This window comes from Chelonoidis abingdonii, chromosome 9 (assembly GCF_003597395.2).
Source record: "Chelonoidis abingdonii isolate Lonesome George chromosome 9, CheloAbing_2.0, whole genome shotgun sequence".
NCBI classification, from domain to species: domain Eukaryota; kingdom Metazoa; phylum Chordata; order Testudines; family Testudinidae; genus Chelonoidis; species Chelonoidis abingdonii.
Window position 1 is genome coordinate 75,130,153 of NC_133777.1, and position 16,448 is coordinate 75,146,600.

The window sequence follows — 16,448 nt, forward strand, 5'->3', positions numbered from 1 at the left end:
GGTGAATCAGGCATATGGGGTCATAGCGCCACTCAAATTTGGCCAGGTTTCCCCTCCATCCTAACAGAAAGGTGGCTGTGCCAAATTTGATTGAATGGCATTGTGCAAGGGGGTCACAGTGCCACTCAGCTGTGGTCTGGTCACTCCTCTGTCAGGTCAAATTTCCACCTCTAGTCAGAGGTCAAAGGGAGTTCTAAGCTCCTTTCTTCTCTCTCCCTGTTGTGCCCCGTATTTCACTAATAACTCTCTAGAGGTAGGTGGACTGGATGAATGAATAGATCATTTTCCATCTTGTCTTTCTATGATTATGGGATGGGAGATTTGGTTCAGATACTGGGAGAACCCATTCAAACCTTTAGCCCAAACTCTGACTCAAACTTAGGGCAAGTTCATTGGAGCTTGAATAACTTTTCCTCCTCCATTTTATATATTTCTTGTAGCACTGATAGAAGTACTGGTGATACTGTCTTTTGTAGACTGATCACTAAAAGGTGATATATCAAACCCTGCTTATCTGACTTATGTGAGTAATTGCACTGAAGACGACTTGCGTGAGTAAAAGGAATAGGTTTCGTCTATGACAAGGGTTTCCTTGGATCCATCAGAGAGCAGTGGCACCAGTATGTTAAAATCAGGCTGTAAAACATACTATCGGATTGCCGGTGTGCAAATACTTCCCAGCTCCAGCCAAGTCCAAAATACAGAAAAGACACCCTTGCCCAGGGCATTCTGTTATTTCGTTTTCTGGGAAGAACCAGGAATCAGGAATCTAAAATGGCTAGACTGGATCAAAGCAGTGATCCATCTAGGCCAGTACCCTGTCTCAGACTGTGGCCAGTACCAAGCACTACAGAGGAAACAAGAACTCCTCCAGTATGCCATTATAGGATAACCTGGCCCCAAGGAATCTTTCTGCCTAACCCCCAATAAATAGAAGTTGCTTAATGCTCTGAAGCATGAGGATTTGAGGGCATTCCAAAATGTTATTTTATGGAATTTTTAAAAAATCCTTTCTATTGTCACTTTGGCTGTTCTTGTGGGCCATAAAACATATCTAATTTCATAAGGTGAAAACAGAGGAAAACACTTTCAAAATGCCCCCAAATTTATGAGATTCAAAGATAATCAGTTAGTCTCAGATAAAAATATATAGATTTGTTAAAGAAATAATGGGGACTTTTTCCCAGAAAATTTCTAATCAGTTCTTTTAATACACAAGATTTAGCACTTTTGTAGCCCTTTCCATCTGAGGAACTAAAAGCACCTTAAAACACTATTTAATTAACCTTCACAACCCCCTTGTGAGCAAGGCATTGTTATCTCCATTTCACAGATGGGCAGATTGAAGCACAGGGAGCTTAAGTGACTTCCCCAAGGTAACACTACACAGCAGGTCAATGGCAGAGCCAGGAATTCAACCTGCATCTCCTGAATCCCAGTCCTGTGCTTTAAATGCTATAAACCTCCCTCTTAAGTGGGTGAAGATTCAGGTCATTTTTGTAATTTATTTTATTTAAACTACTAATATCCAGAGTGCACTACCAAGGGCAGTGAAAGCCCCTCTATAGTGTGAGCATCTGAAGGAGTGTATAAGAGGAATGAGAAATAATCTCTTTCATTTTGTCTAAGGGCTGTACACAAATGTCTCTGGTGGGAAATAAGGAGTCTTTAAGAATGATGTGTGACTTCTAGTGATGGAGCTTGGGTTAGCAAGGGTATTTATTTTTCCGTTCATTAAGAAACAACTTATCATTCTAGTAAAGGAGCTGTTAATGAGTTTGTTCACACTAGCTGAGAAATGACTGCAGGATACTCCTCCGAGAACTTACTCCGGACGCATACATAAACCAGCATCAGAGCACTAGGTATACCAAACTACCTGCGGGTGGGGAATGTGGGGAGGGTCTCCCCTACCTCTTCCCCTTCAGGTCTCCATTAGTTCAACAGATTCTGGAAGGAATGTGCAGATTTAGAGCATGAAGATTATAATGTGCACTTTGGAACCATTCCATGACTTATGTTAAAGGGCTACATATCAGCATAAAATACTCTACTTAGGCAACCGATAGGAGGTGAGGGAAGGAGAGGTACTTCATTTGTACACCACCCGCAGATCCAAGAGCCACCCAATCCCCCAGAATGGCTGCCTGTTTCTGCTAAAATGGACAGCAGCTCATGCTGGGATTTGCAAATGGAGTCAATGGGAATTAGGCATTCAACTCTCGCTGAATTTCTGGCCGTTGGCTGCCCTCATCATCAGTGTAGGGCTGCAGCCCTCCAAGACTACAGAAACCCAATTGAAATGTTCCATCTCCACCCCAATGGAGACCACTCAAGTCATAATGGAATACTGCATGCTGGGATCTGTATATTCTGCATGTCACTTCTCTGTTGTAAAGATTCGGGGGGGGGGGGCAGATGGAGGCAAGGGCTCTGAAATCTGCCGTTTTGAGTTGCACTTTAAGAGTGGCCTCAGGCTTCTGGCCAGATGCCAGTGCAGCCCTGAACTTGGAAAAGTTTGGGATTCCCCTGAGCTGGACTACATTCTCCTGGCACTATTTCAGACACTTACCCTTTCCACTTTACATTTTTTGATAGGGGTTAGCACACTTTGAGTCTAAAATTCTACAAGAGAATGCCTGAGCAATGAAGGCAGTCAGACTGCCCTTTGGGTGGCTAAAAGGTGAACCCAGGTCTCTTTCTGACAGCTTCATTTTGTTTCTGATATATATATGCCCTCATTGTTAGCCTATTGTCCTCCTATTAATTTTGTCAGCTCTTTGGAAAAGTGTTTCCGATTCGATAGCATGAGTAATTGTTGGGGTTTTTGTTTGTTTTAAAAAAATAAAAAACAAGCAGCAGCACAAGATCTTGAAAACTCCACTCTTACCCTGCAAAGACCCACCCTGACCTCCAAAATCAACTCAGTAACTTCACTCCTCTTCATTTCCTCATCCTGTGTCTAAAGTGAGAGGAAGCGGGTTGCAACCTTTTGCGCATAATATGACACATGACATGCAAGGCCGGAAGGCAGAAAATCATTTCAACAAAAGGCCAGAGCTCTGGGTTAGGTAAATTCAGGAAAGAGAGAGAGAGGAAATGGCAGTAACCTCACCAATAGACTAAAAGGATTCTGGCACCAGCCTGGGTGTGAAATGTTAGGTCATCTCTAATAAGGGCTGGGTGAAAAACCTTCAACGCACATTGAAAGATATGACACAAGCCACTTATCGAGACAACCCCTGAGGGTAGTTAGGAAACCATTTTTCTTCAGTCAAACCAGTTTCAGTGATTTGTGTTTGTGTTGGGTTCCACATAATATCTCCTCAGAGGTGTAGCACCAAGATCCTATCTTGGCTTTATGTACTGTTATGTCAAAGTCTACAGCACCTACTGTCATCCAACCTGGCCCACATTACCCTACTATCTGAGCAGCTCACAAACATGAATGTGTCTATCCTCACAACACCGCTGTGATGTAGATATGGGAACTGAGGCACAGAGAAACTAAGTGACTTGCCCAAGGTCACACAAGCAATCTGTGGAAAAGCAGAGAACTGAGCTCAGGTTTCCAAGGTCCAGGTGGGCATCCTGACCTACTGGACTATCATGATGCCATGGCCATTAAACATGAAAAAAAAAGTGTTAAAATTGTGACATGAGCAGCAGCAAACCTCAAAAAGGTTTACAAGTTCAATTTGAAGAAGCACTCAAAAAGCTGCATGGCTCCTCCATACTATCCAAACCTCCTGTATCCGCAGAGCTGGGCTGGAGCTTTGGTGAGAACAGGCACTCTCCTGTGATTTCTGCTAATTCTTGTTTCAGATTGGGCTGGAAATACCAAAGAACATATCTTTCTACCCGCTATTCTGGCAGTTCCATTTAGACTCCTGACTTAATCGGGAAGTGCAAAGGCAGGCCTATAACTTTTTTGAACCTTAAAGAGGGCTTGACTTGGGTTTGATATGAGTTTTGTGTAAAGGTTCAGATTAGTTCTTATTAGCTGAACTAGAGAACCACTCCTGCACTAAGAAGGCCAATGGCAGTTTTGCTTTTGACGCCGGGGAGAACAGGATCAAGTCTTCATCACCCATCCATCCCTACTGATTATCCTCCCAAATCTCCACAGAGTATATATATATTTTCCAACTGTATTAATATTTGGGTACATTGATCTTGGTCCCCATCCATATTCTCACCTGCATTAAAATGAATGCTCCTTTCTTTATCCACCTGCTGAATTCATTCTTGGTGTGACCCTCCTTTCAGCTGATCTTTTTTAAGACTAAATGTATTTTATTTCTTGTATGACTTTGTCTGGCACAAGAAATCCCTGAGTCCTTCCAACCTCATGCCACATGTTACATTCTATCCCCATCAAAAAATCAGATCATTCCTTCGACATGAGAACTGGCATCAAGTCAAAGTCCTGGAGATGAAAGGAAGGGTTAAGTTTACTTTCAATATCGAAGGAGGGTTCGGAAATAAATGTCGAGGTTAAAAAGTCCAGATGGTAATTCAACTGTATCCTTACTATAAACATGATTTGATTTATGGGAACCACTAATGGTATCTCAGTTTAGATCTGGATGGCTTTGCTTTCTCTCATCTGTAGCTTTAAATTCATCAGCTTCTTTCACTCCCACCATCAATCCTTCACTACAAAGAGATACTATTATCAAGAATTTGGGAGTTCTTTAAAATCCAGCAATTGATAAATGTTAACAGTCCTAATCCATGCAAATTACTGTCCTGTGCCTTTATTTATAATACAAAGCGGATGTGTTTATTTCAAAGTATTCTGAAAAAGCTTTGACAAGTTCAGGCTCACAAAACTGTGTCTCCTTTTGCTTCCCTTCCCCCATCCTTTGGGGATCAAACTGAATTAGTTTTCACTTTTTCCTGACGTTTGTGATTATTAGGTTTCTTGGCTTTGTCAGAAAAATCCATCAGAAATGTTTATCTCATGGGGCAAAAGCGATGGAACAACGTGTTTATCACTTCCAGGGCCATAATCCACAGGCAGTGGTGGCCCCAATCCAGTTTGTTTTAAAACACAAACACTGAAAAAGAAAAATGCCCATGTCTGAGACGAGTGATAGAGATGTGCAAAACGGACCCAGCCCTGACATCCGTTTCTTTATGTCTCTACATTTTGACCCTCAGTGATTATACATATACTGCCAAACCCTGAGATCTTTACTCATATTTTTATACATTACATACTCAGGCTTCAAAAAGGCTTCAAATATTGAAAGCCTCAGGGAGTCAAATTTCTACAGGGCCCTTAACATCAATTTTTGCCCTCAAAGCACTGGACAATACTTTGCATGGATTAGGATTTTCAAGAACTCCCAAATACTTGATAGTAGTATCTATTTGCTTTTGCCCCAAATCAATGGCACTAAATAACAGGTACAACTAATTGTGAGCCACAAATGTTGGTATTTAGGGGTTACATTTGAGAACATCTGGGCTGAGCATTTTTTAAACCCTGACCATAGAGACGTTCACTGCATTTCTGACACCACAACTGCTGTGCGCCACTTATATTTGGGTATCTACTGTGTTGCGTTTTTAGGTAACATCAAGGGTACCTAGAGTATATGGATGAATGCCCTTTTAAATGTTTGCACAAATATAAATAAATAAATATTACTTGTATTATGGTAGTTCCTATGACCCCCAAAAGTCATGGTCAGGACTCCAGGTAGACAGATATTCAAAAGCTAACAATTTTTCACCATGTCATGAAGGTGAATGTGGAATATGGTAAAGCAAGGAAAACATCCTGCCTGTGTCCCATATATTTACAAATCTAGGGGTGGCCAGTGCAGGTGTCCTAGCTAACCTTAACTGTTGTGTCAATGCATGGGATATCAACCAGGTAGGAACTAACAGAGCAACTGATTGGCCAAAGTCAACTCCTTTGTTTTCACATGCCTCCTAAAACTCACAGGTGGGTTTCACCAACCTGTCAGCATCACCTCTAACTTCCCTGGATTAGGAGGAAATGAAAGGATGAGAGAGGAAATGAAGTACGCGTGACAATTGTCAATCATATCACATAATATGCTCCTGGAAGACACTCAGATGAGGTGATGGAGGCTAAATAAGAACCTTTGTAGACTAGAATAAAATAGAATGAGCTTCAGGCAGCTCTGAGATCACTGGGAAAAAGCAATATTTAGAATGGGAGGTATCCCTCCATTGCCCCAAAGATCATAAGTCTGCCGACCCTGAGGACATGGGGTAAAACTCACCTCATTTGGTTCTATGAAGCAGTACATGTCACTGGTAGGGAGGATATCTGTATTCTATTTCTAGCTGTGGCACTGACTGGCCATGAAAGTCACTTTGCTTCTCTATGCCTGTTAAATGGGGGCAGCTGTACCCTCACTGTCACATCGAAACAACAAAAAGCTGTGAATTAAAACCAATTTAAATGTGTCCCTGTAAGTCTGTTATTTGGGAATTAAAGAGGCTAAAAAGCTTAAATAAAACTTCAGTGAAAGGACTTTATCCTTTTCTATTCTAACATAAGACTGTCTATCCATAGATTTCCACCCAAATAAGAAAGTTGGTTTTACTATTAAGTTCTAGGTAATGAAAAACATTTTCTTTCACTACAGGTTTGTGTGAGGAACTGCACCGAGTCTAAACTTATGAAACATCGAGGCCTGGTCTACACACACATACCTGCTCTGGTTTAATTAAATCAGTGCATACCTCTGTGTGGACACACCTACTGCAGTTTAAGAGATCCATTCCTGATTGACTTAAAGCTAAACTGAAAGAAGCTTGCTTTAAACTGAAATCAGAGCAGCCTCACAGCCTATTGAACTGGTTTAACTAAATAATATCTTAAATTAAACTGGAGCAATTCTGTGTGTAGCTCTAAATTAAACTGATTAAACCTAGGCTTTTTTTTTTTTTTTTTAAAGAGATAGCAATTTTAAATCTATTTAGTTGCATCCTTCTAGCTGCTCTCATAAAGTCATTGGGATCAGCTCTGTCTACATCACCTACATTTCCCATGCTACGTGCAGTGTGTTTACAGAAATAAATGAGAAGATGTTTTTCCCATATGTGCATGAACTCTGAACTCTAAAAGTTCAAGTGGGTTCAGTCATTCTCCTCAAACTGTCATTCTAGTCCTAATTAGTCCATGGTGCTGTAAGCAATTTAAATAGAATATATTAATAGAGGAGAAAGCGGGGGATCTTCCCCCATGCCCCAGCCTGCAAAAACTCTTAAATAAACAGGGGATTTCTTCAGGGTATCCTATATCCTCCCCCTCTCTGGTCTTAACAATAAGGATTGAGGGTGGGATGCAGAGAAGGTCGAGATGGTCTCTCAATTCAAGGGAGGGTTTCCCACCAGCCGAGAGAGCTGGAGACTCCCACTGCTTCTGAGGAATGGAGGGGGATGGGGAGATACCGAGCCTTGATAGTTCAGGGAAGTACTGTTTTATTTAAACCCTCAAATGATTTGACATGCCCCTGCTACTTTCCCTGCCTAATTATAAACGAAAGGAAAACAGCAAGAGAATCTCCTCCTGTTGACCATCTCCCACTTAACAAGGCAGCACATGTCGCAGTCTCTACCTTTTTAGCTCTGTCCTTGCTTTTATCCTTGTGCAATTTAATCCTAACTCAATTATACTATTACAGTGTGTCACTTTGAGTCACTTTTCTCCCTATTTGGCATATAGTTCTTTTCAGTTTCACTGCTAATTCTTTTCCAGTGGACTTGCTTAAAATGTATTCATTTTCTGCTGAGATGCTGTGCAATTCACGCATCGCATTTCTGCAATGCCTGCATAGCTTCTTCAGGAGGAGGAGGAGGTGGAAAATGGGATATGGGCAACACCACTCTCTGCATACATTTGCCAGAGTTTCCATGCAGGATTGTCAAAATACAAACTGGATGTCAGGAAAGGTGAGCAACATGCCCCATCTGTCAGAAATGTGTATAGTATTAGTTGGGCCTATTCCAAAGCCAAGGGATAGAGTGACGAGGAGAGCTGGGTGAACAATGAAAACAATTTTCTGTGAATATCTTCTTCAGTTTTTAAACACGTTCACTCTGACTGTGTTTGACACCCTTTAAGCGTTTGCTTTCAGTGGCTGTTCTAGCAAAGGAGTTTACTGGCAAGAATGCTCCCCCATTTTCAGCTTCCAACATGCCCTTCCAATCAAGGGCTAGAAACACACCACTTGACCCAACAAGGCCAATCAAATCAGCTCGAATTTTTGAATATTCAATACTTGCAATGGAATGAATGAGCAAGTGGACAAGCTACAGAAGCGCTAACAAAAAGGTGAATCAAACTGGGTAACAAATGAATTTGAGAAAATCAAGCTGAGACAATTTATGAAGAGAAAAAAGTGGGGATATCTGCTGAATGAAGTTTTTATTACCAATTATGTATCCAGCTGTAAGGAAGAGACGTGTGGTTGTTAACAGTGGCGCAACTGTAATGCTATCAGGGTCCAAATTTTGAAAGATACTATTCTAAGGGCTTACCTACAATTGAAAATTTACCAAAATAGCTATTCCAGAATAATTTTTCAGACAGTTATTTCAGTGTAAACCCCTTTTGTGTAAACATTGTTATTCTGGATTAAGAATATCTTTTCCCAATTTAACTTAATCCACTAGATTCTAGAATAGCTAATTTGGTAAATATCCAAATATAGGCAAGCCATAAGAGTTATTTCCTGTTTTTTGTTTAACAGGAACAATAGGACAACAATATGTCATCACATTTAAAACAATCGCATTGGACACAGACACATAAACATATGAATACACAGTGCTAGGTCTGGCAGAATTAAAGACTACTTTGCCTGAAATAGAAACAGAAATAGAAGTAGAAATAGAAGTAGAAATCACATTAACAGTCAGTAGGGTGACCAGATGTCCCGATTTTATAGGGACAGTCCCGATATTTGGGGCTTTTTCTTATATAGGCTCCTATTAGCCCCCACCCCGTCCCGATTTTTCACACTTTTTCACGCTTGCTGGTCACCCTAACAGTCAGCCTGTTCAGAATTGGATTTTCTTGGATGCTTAGGACCAAGCTTTCAAGCTTCAAGCCAACCTCCATTTTGGGCACCCGCTTATTTGAGCACAACTTCATTCATAAGAGTGGCTATACACTATGCACATGAAAGGCACACCTGTGAACACAGAGTTCATGGAGGATAGGTCCATCAGTGGCTATTAGCCAAGGTGGTCAGAGTTGCAATCCCATGCTCTGGGTGTCCCTAGCCTCTGACTGCCAGAAGCTGGGAGTGGATGAAAGGGGTTGGGTCATTCAGTTGTTAATTCCCTCTGAAGCACTTAGCATTGGCCACTATTAGAAGGACAGGATAGTGGGCTAGATGGACCATTGGTCTGACCCAGTATGACCGTTCTTATGTTCACACATATCAGGCAATTGGATATTGAGTGACTTGATTTACTTAGACAAATAGTTGTTTACATGTAAAAAATAGATGCAGCTACAATCATTTGAATGTCCCAAAGTTGAGACCAGGGCTGAATATTCAGTATTGCAGATTATGATTGGGCCCATAGTTCATATGGTATGGCTAGATGGTAATGACTATTAGAAACAGGCTTGTGGTGCACTTTCTGCAAATATTCTCCAATAGTCAATCGCTTAAAATCCCTGACTTTGGTGAGCATTCCTGCCAAATTTTAAACTATTTTTCCTCCAGTACTCAAGGAAACTAAACACAAACACTATTAAAGCAAATCCTTTAAAAATGTCCATCATTATTTGTGCATTTCTCATCGAGTAAAATCCTGCTATAATTACTCAGTATTTGTGGTGTTAATTGTGAACATTTAGAGCCACTGTTCAGAGTGGCCACTGAGGGCATACAGCAAGGAGGTTAGTAGGAAATAAAGATAGTCTGGCATTCATGCCAGTCATGGTGTCCTGGGTCTATGTAATCTTTACCATATTTACCAATACCAGGACTACAGAACAGAAAGTTGAAGAAGTCCACCCATGTTCCCCACCTTCCACTGCCAAGGTGCCCTGGGCAGAACTCAGATGCCACTGAGAGTCTGTCCCAGTGGCTGTGTAAAAACTGAGAAAGGATCTCTGTACTTGGCCTCATGAGGGAGATGTATTTGGACTTTGAAAAGCAGATCTAAAGAACATAAGAACATAGTTGTTCTCCTTTACCTTGTAGTTTTTCTTTCTCTCTGCTATTTTTCTTTTAACTTGGTTCCTACATTACTTAGCTCTGTAATGGCTCGCTGGTTATAGCTTGTAATAAAGATAATATATGGCATCATTTTAAATCCAGAAACAAGGACCACTTGGGTAGCTGCCACCTAAGCTTCTTCACATTACTTTCCCAGTGTCTCCAGTCTTGACCTTTGGAATGAGGAGCAGTTAATTCTCCATCTTATCTCAGTACCTGCCCATTGGGCAAAATGGACCGTAACCATCAAACGCATGTCCCCAAAGACCTCAGTTAACCACAAGCAAGACTCACAGACTTTACACACCCATCCCTTCTGGCCTCCTTTGTCTTAAGACTGAACATCTATCTGTTCACAGCTCACATCTGCCCGCCCTTCCAGAAATAAAATTTTCTCAAGAGACACAGTGGTTTCTTTCTGACACATTGGAATTAGCCTGTCTCTCAGCTGATAGTTCAATAGGATAGAATTCTAGGAGCTCTGGTAAGGTCACATCTCTCTAAAAAATTTAAATTGGGAACCAAATCAGAAATGAAAACATGAGAGAGCTCTGTTGATGATTTTTTGCAGAGGTGCAAATTACTAATCAAGTCCTTATGCAAGACTGGCTGCTTTGTTAAACTATATATACATTCATTGAAAAAATGCTCATGAGCCTAATGATCATAAAAAAAAAAAAACAACAGCAACTCAGAGTAACAGTCAGTTAGAAAGAAAACACCAGCGGGAAGTAAAGTCTTTAAAAAAAAAAACAGTCATATTTGAAGTGTTTTTTGAAGAAACACATGCTTTTTCTGGAGCAGATTTGCCAACCTCTCAGGAAATATGATACAGAAATGAGAAGAGGCTGATGAGAGATGAGTTTTCTATGCAATTCCCTAAAAAATGGCATCTGAGTATTTTTTTTCCCTTTATGAAAGTCCTTTTCTTAATTAATAGAGTATGGGCAGCCGAGATGCCTGGATTCTCCTTCCAGCTCTGCAACTAACTCACTGTATAACCTTAGGAAAGTCCCTAGTATGGGTAAGACTCAGTTTATCTATCTGTGCCAGTACACTGATGATGTCTTATCAATAACAACACAGGGGACACAATAATGGTCTGCTTAATTTATTAAGGATATGGTGAGGCTCCTTTCATTAACAGAAGCCCTTGGAAAACCTCAAATTAAAGCAATGTATATGTATTCAATGACAACCCACAAAAAGCCATCTTGCTATTTCTAGTGAATGCCATTTGTTTAGCAATTTAGAAGAGACTTCATATTCCTATTGGATTCGATCAGTTTGACAGAGGCAGCAGTATCAGGAGAACCTCTGCTATGAAGACAACTATCACCATCCGTTACCTTTGCCATTTACAGGAAGGATTGGTGCCAGCAATTTGACTTGACTTTCATCAGCAATAAAACAGAGGGAAAAAGGAGTTACAAATGATTCTGTAACGTCCTTGAAATTAAATTAAAAATTGCCATTGCTGCCAACATTCAGAAAAGGACTCACAGCTTTTTTTACAGTGCCTACTACAATGTGAATTTATGATTGCCGGAATACTGCCTACTGTATAACAAGTATAGTATTAAGTGCCATATTGGACTACCATATGGCTACTAACCTCAGAGGTTGGTAACAACTATCAGTGTAGAAATTAGTGAGCAGAATGAGCCGGAGGATAAAACCAGTTATCACTCAAGCATGCTATATAATTGGCTGTAGAAAGAAAGTAAAAAATGTCTCGGAAACCAGATGGATTTGAAATGTTCCATTATTCATAAACACTTTTTTTTTGCAGCAATACTTGCTCCCTTCCCAAATATTCCGTTGTAAAAAAAAAATGCAGAAGCAAAAAGTAAAAAGGACAAATAATCTTTCTTGGTTTTTTTTTTTTCTTTCTTTTTTTTTTTTGTTGGCCCATGAGGCCATCCTGTACCAGTGGCGCCCTGGTTAGAGGAAATGTGTTTATGTCAATTTGTTCAGGGACTTTTCTAAGCTGTTCAGGGACTTGTGTGTGTGTGGTGTTGTTATTAACAGCCCTGCACAGCTGTGGAACCTCATCCTTTGCACAGCACTTCCCTCCTTTTTGATCATTCGAATGACAGCCATTGTAATCTCCCGGACAGGAACTGCCTCCCTGGAGGAGACAACCCCCTCCGCTCTTCCTCTCACTCCTTTTGCCCCCTCCCTCACTTCAATCCCTTTTCCCAGTCCTCTTCCAGCTGGACCCACAGTGAAGTCACGGGGAAAAAAACAAAAAAACAGAAAGGCCCCTTTGGTTAGAGATGGGAGATTGTGTGTGTACATATCAAATAGCAGCATAAAGCAGAAACTGATGGAGGGACCTGAAATGGAGTGAAGGATAAGGATGTTATAAAACCTATTCAGGGGAAGCTCAGTGCAGGATTAGGTCTCTGTGCTGGAGGAAAGTCATGTATAATAGGCACCCCCTGCCACCCAATCTCCTGAAACAGGCAATTGCCGGTCAGCAGAACATACGGGAGAAAATCCAGACCTAGTTTGTAATTTGTGAACTGTAGGATACAAAAGGAAACTTCTGCTTCCCATCAACCATCCAGTGGTGGTTTTTAAAATTTATTTTATTTAAAAATAAATCATATAAACACATAGGTCCAAGTCCTGGGATCCTTCCTTAGGCGAGATGACAATGGGGACTTTCCTCTGTCTGCTTTCTCAGGCAAAAGTGGAGTAAGAATTTTAGGGTTTGATCCCTGTTGGAAATAGGTACCCAGATCAAAGAGGAAAAATTGTCTGGAACTAATACAAACACTAATGCTGAAGCAGAGCTGAGCAGAAGATGGAGAAAGCCTTTAGGGGGTTAAAAATTTGTTTCCAGTCTAATTGTTAGCAAAACCTGAATATTTTGAAATTCCCTATGAAAGAAATAAAACAAAAACCAAAACAGAGAGCAATCAGAATTTCGATTTTGACTTTTAAATTTTTATTATAATATAATACAACATTAAAAAATCAGAACAAAAAGTTTCTACAAAATTAAAAACTGAAATATTTTGTTCTAAAAATGTCAAAAGGAGTGATTTCAACATTGGCAGAACTTTTTTCACCCCAAAATGAAATTTCAGTGAAATCTAAATGATTTTGTGAAGCAATTAAATTTTGTTAGGACTGCACTTTACCACAGAGAATGTTTCCTGTAAAGCTTTTAGGCTGAGTTCTAGGTATAAGCTAACCATCCAGACTATGGTATGACACAATGTGGCAGTTCCTATAATCCCAAAATGAATCATGATCACAGGGCCAAATGTATCCCTTGTGTAACTCTGCTGCAGTAAAAATATAGTTACATCAGGGGTGCATTTGACTTATTGTCTTCAGTTTAATTAGTGCATTAATTCAGGATAGCTTGTGGTTTGTGTTATTGCACCGCAAATGACATGAATTTGGGACTGATAGCAGATTCTAACACACAGTAATGAACACTGAACAGTTCACACAAATCACTCACTGTCTAGAGAAAGGCTTCAGCTATGTAAAACAGTTGTCAGAAGGCCAGATTAACCGAGGAAAAGGAATACTATCATTTTCTAGGATGATTGGCTGGTTTTAGAGACGATAACACAAATACTTTCTGCTCACACATACATCCCACCCTATATCAACACACACACACACACATACATCTATCTCAAAGAAACATGCTGATCTGTTGCAGTTTCATTTCATTTCTTGGAAGACCCACTTCTGGAGAGGCAGTACCTCCTGAAATGATACTTCACATATGCCAAATCCTGCTCAGCTTTCAGACATGGTAGTTGCCAATGGTCTGGCATTAGTTTCTTTCACTGGTAAAGAACATTAGGCTAGATCCTAAGCTGGTGGAGTTTGGTGTAGCTCCACTGAAGCCAGTAGAGGGATTCCAATGTATGCCATACTCGGCCAACACGTATGTTTATTTGCCTATTAGAGATGGGTCTGGAACAAAAGTCTGGGAGCACACAGATGAATAATAATAATGCCACCTCTTATATAGGTATATCAGTAGATCTCAAAGAAACATATCATTGTCCTCATTTTACAGATGGGGAAACTGAGGCTCAGAAAGGTCAAAATGACTTGCCCAAGATCACCTAGCAGAACCTGGAAGCAGTTCTGTACTTTGTGATTGGAGTTTTGGTTGGCTTTAGACATTTTTTTAAACGGAGTTTGGATACTATTAGGGTGTTTATGTCATTCTAAGAAAAGCTTTTTAAAAGGAAGCTTCCCTTTTCTGGGCATAATTTGTGTACTAAAATTTGTACCCAAGCTTGAGTGTTTGCAATCAAACTATGGGAAATTTCTGCCCACTGTCACCTCCAGCTACCTGAATACATATGTAAAACCAGTTAGCTAAAGGCACCAGCAATTCATTTTGCAAGAACAATAGAGAAGGTTGAAATTATACCATATATGTACTCCAAACTATCTGGCTTGGATTGTTGCTCCGGATGTAGGGGCCATTCATTTACCAAGTGTAAGAGTCCACTGAGAAATATTGGACTATGCACTTGACGGGAAATTAATGTCTGACCACTCAAGAGAAGTATTAGCTGAGATTTACATAAGAACATAAGAACAGCCATATTGGGTCAGACCATGGTCCATTTTGTCAAATATCCAGTCTCAGATGGTGGCCTGTGCCAAAGCTTCAGGGGGAGTGTATACAGCACAGCAATTTTGGAATGATCCACTCATGTCTTCCACTCAAACTTCTGGTAGTCAGAGGTTTAGGGTTACCTCAAGCATGAGGTTGCTTTTCTGACCTAGGCCAGTGTTTCCCAAACTTGGGACACCACTTGTGTGAGGAAAGCCCCTGGTGGACCAGGTCAGTTTGTTTACCTGCCCCTTCCGTAGGTTTGGCCGATCACAGCTCCCACTGGCCGTGGCTCACTGCTCCAGGCCAATGGGAGCTGTGGGAAGCAGCAGCCAGTCTGTCCCTCAACCCGCGCTGCTTCCAGTAGCTCTCATTGGCCTGGAGCACTGAACCGCGGCCAGTGGGAACCGCAATCGGCCGGACTTGTGGACACATCAGGTAAACAAACCAGCCCAGCCCGCCAGGGGCTTTCCCTACACAAGAGGTGTCCCAAGTTTGGGAAACACTGGTCTAGGCTAATAGCCATTGGTGGACTGAGCCTCCATAAATTTATCCAGTTCTTTTTTTTTTAGCCCAGTTATATTTTTGGCCATGACAACATCCCATGGCAATGAATTCCACAGATTAGGTATGTGTTGTGTGAAAAACTATTTCCTCTTCTTTATATTAAATCTGCTACCTTTTAATTTAATTGAGTAAGCTGTTTTTTTGGATTGTAGAAAAGAGTAAATAACACTTCTGTATTCACTTTTTCCACACGTTTATGCTTTTATAGACTTTTATTATATACTGCCTTAGTCTTCTCTTTTCTAATCTTTTTAGTCTCTCCTTGTATGGAAGCCATTCCATTCCCCGGATAATATTTGTTCCCCTTGTCTGAACCTTTTCCAGTTCTGCTATATCCTTTAGGAGGTGGGATGACTAGATCTTGACACAGTATTCAAGGTATAGGAGGAACATGGATTTATATAGACAGTATGATATTTTCTGTCTCATTTTCTGTCCCTTTCCCAATAGTTCCTAAGAGGCTGTTAGTTTTTTGACTGCTGCTGTGCATTGAGCAGAAATTCTTCAGAGAACTATCCACAGTAACTCCAAGATCTTTTTCTTGAGTGGTAACAGATCAGTTAGAACCCCTCATTGTATATGTATAATCAGGATTTTTTTTTCCTATGTGCATTACTTTGCACTTATCAATATTGAATGTCATGCTCCCTTTTGTTGCCTGGTCACCCAGTTTTTTGAAAATCTTCTGTAACACCTCACAGTCTGCTTTGGACTTAACTATTTTGAATAATTTTGTCTCTTCTGCAAACTTTGTCACTTCATTGTTCACTACCTTTTCCATCACAGATCCCAGTACAGATACCCCACTGTTCACCTCTTTGCATTGTGAAAACTGATAGTTCATTCCCACCATTTGTTTCCTATCTTTCAAACAGTTACTGATCCATGAAAAGACTTTTCCTCTTATCCCATGGCTACTTAATTTCTTTAAGAGCCTGTGGTAAGAGACTTTCAGAAATTCAAGTACACTATATCAACTGGATCACCCTTATTCACATGCTTGTTGACTCCCTCCAACAATTCTAATAGATTGGTGAGGCATGATTTCC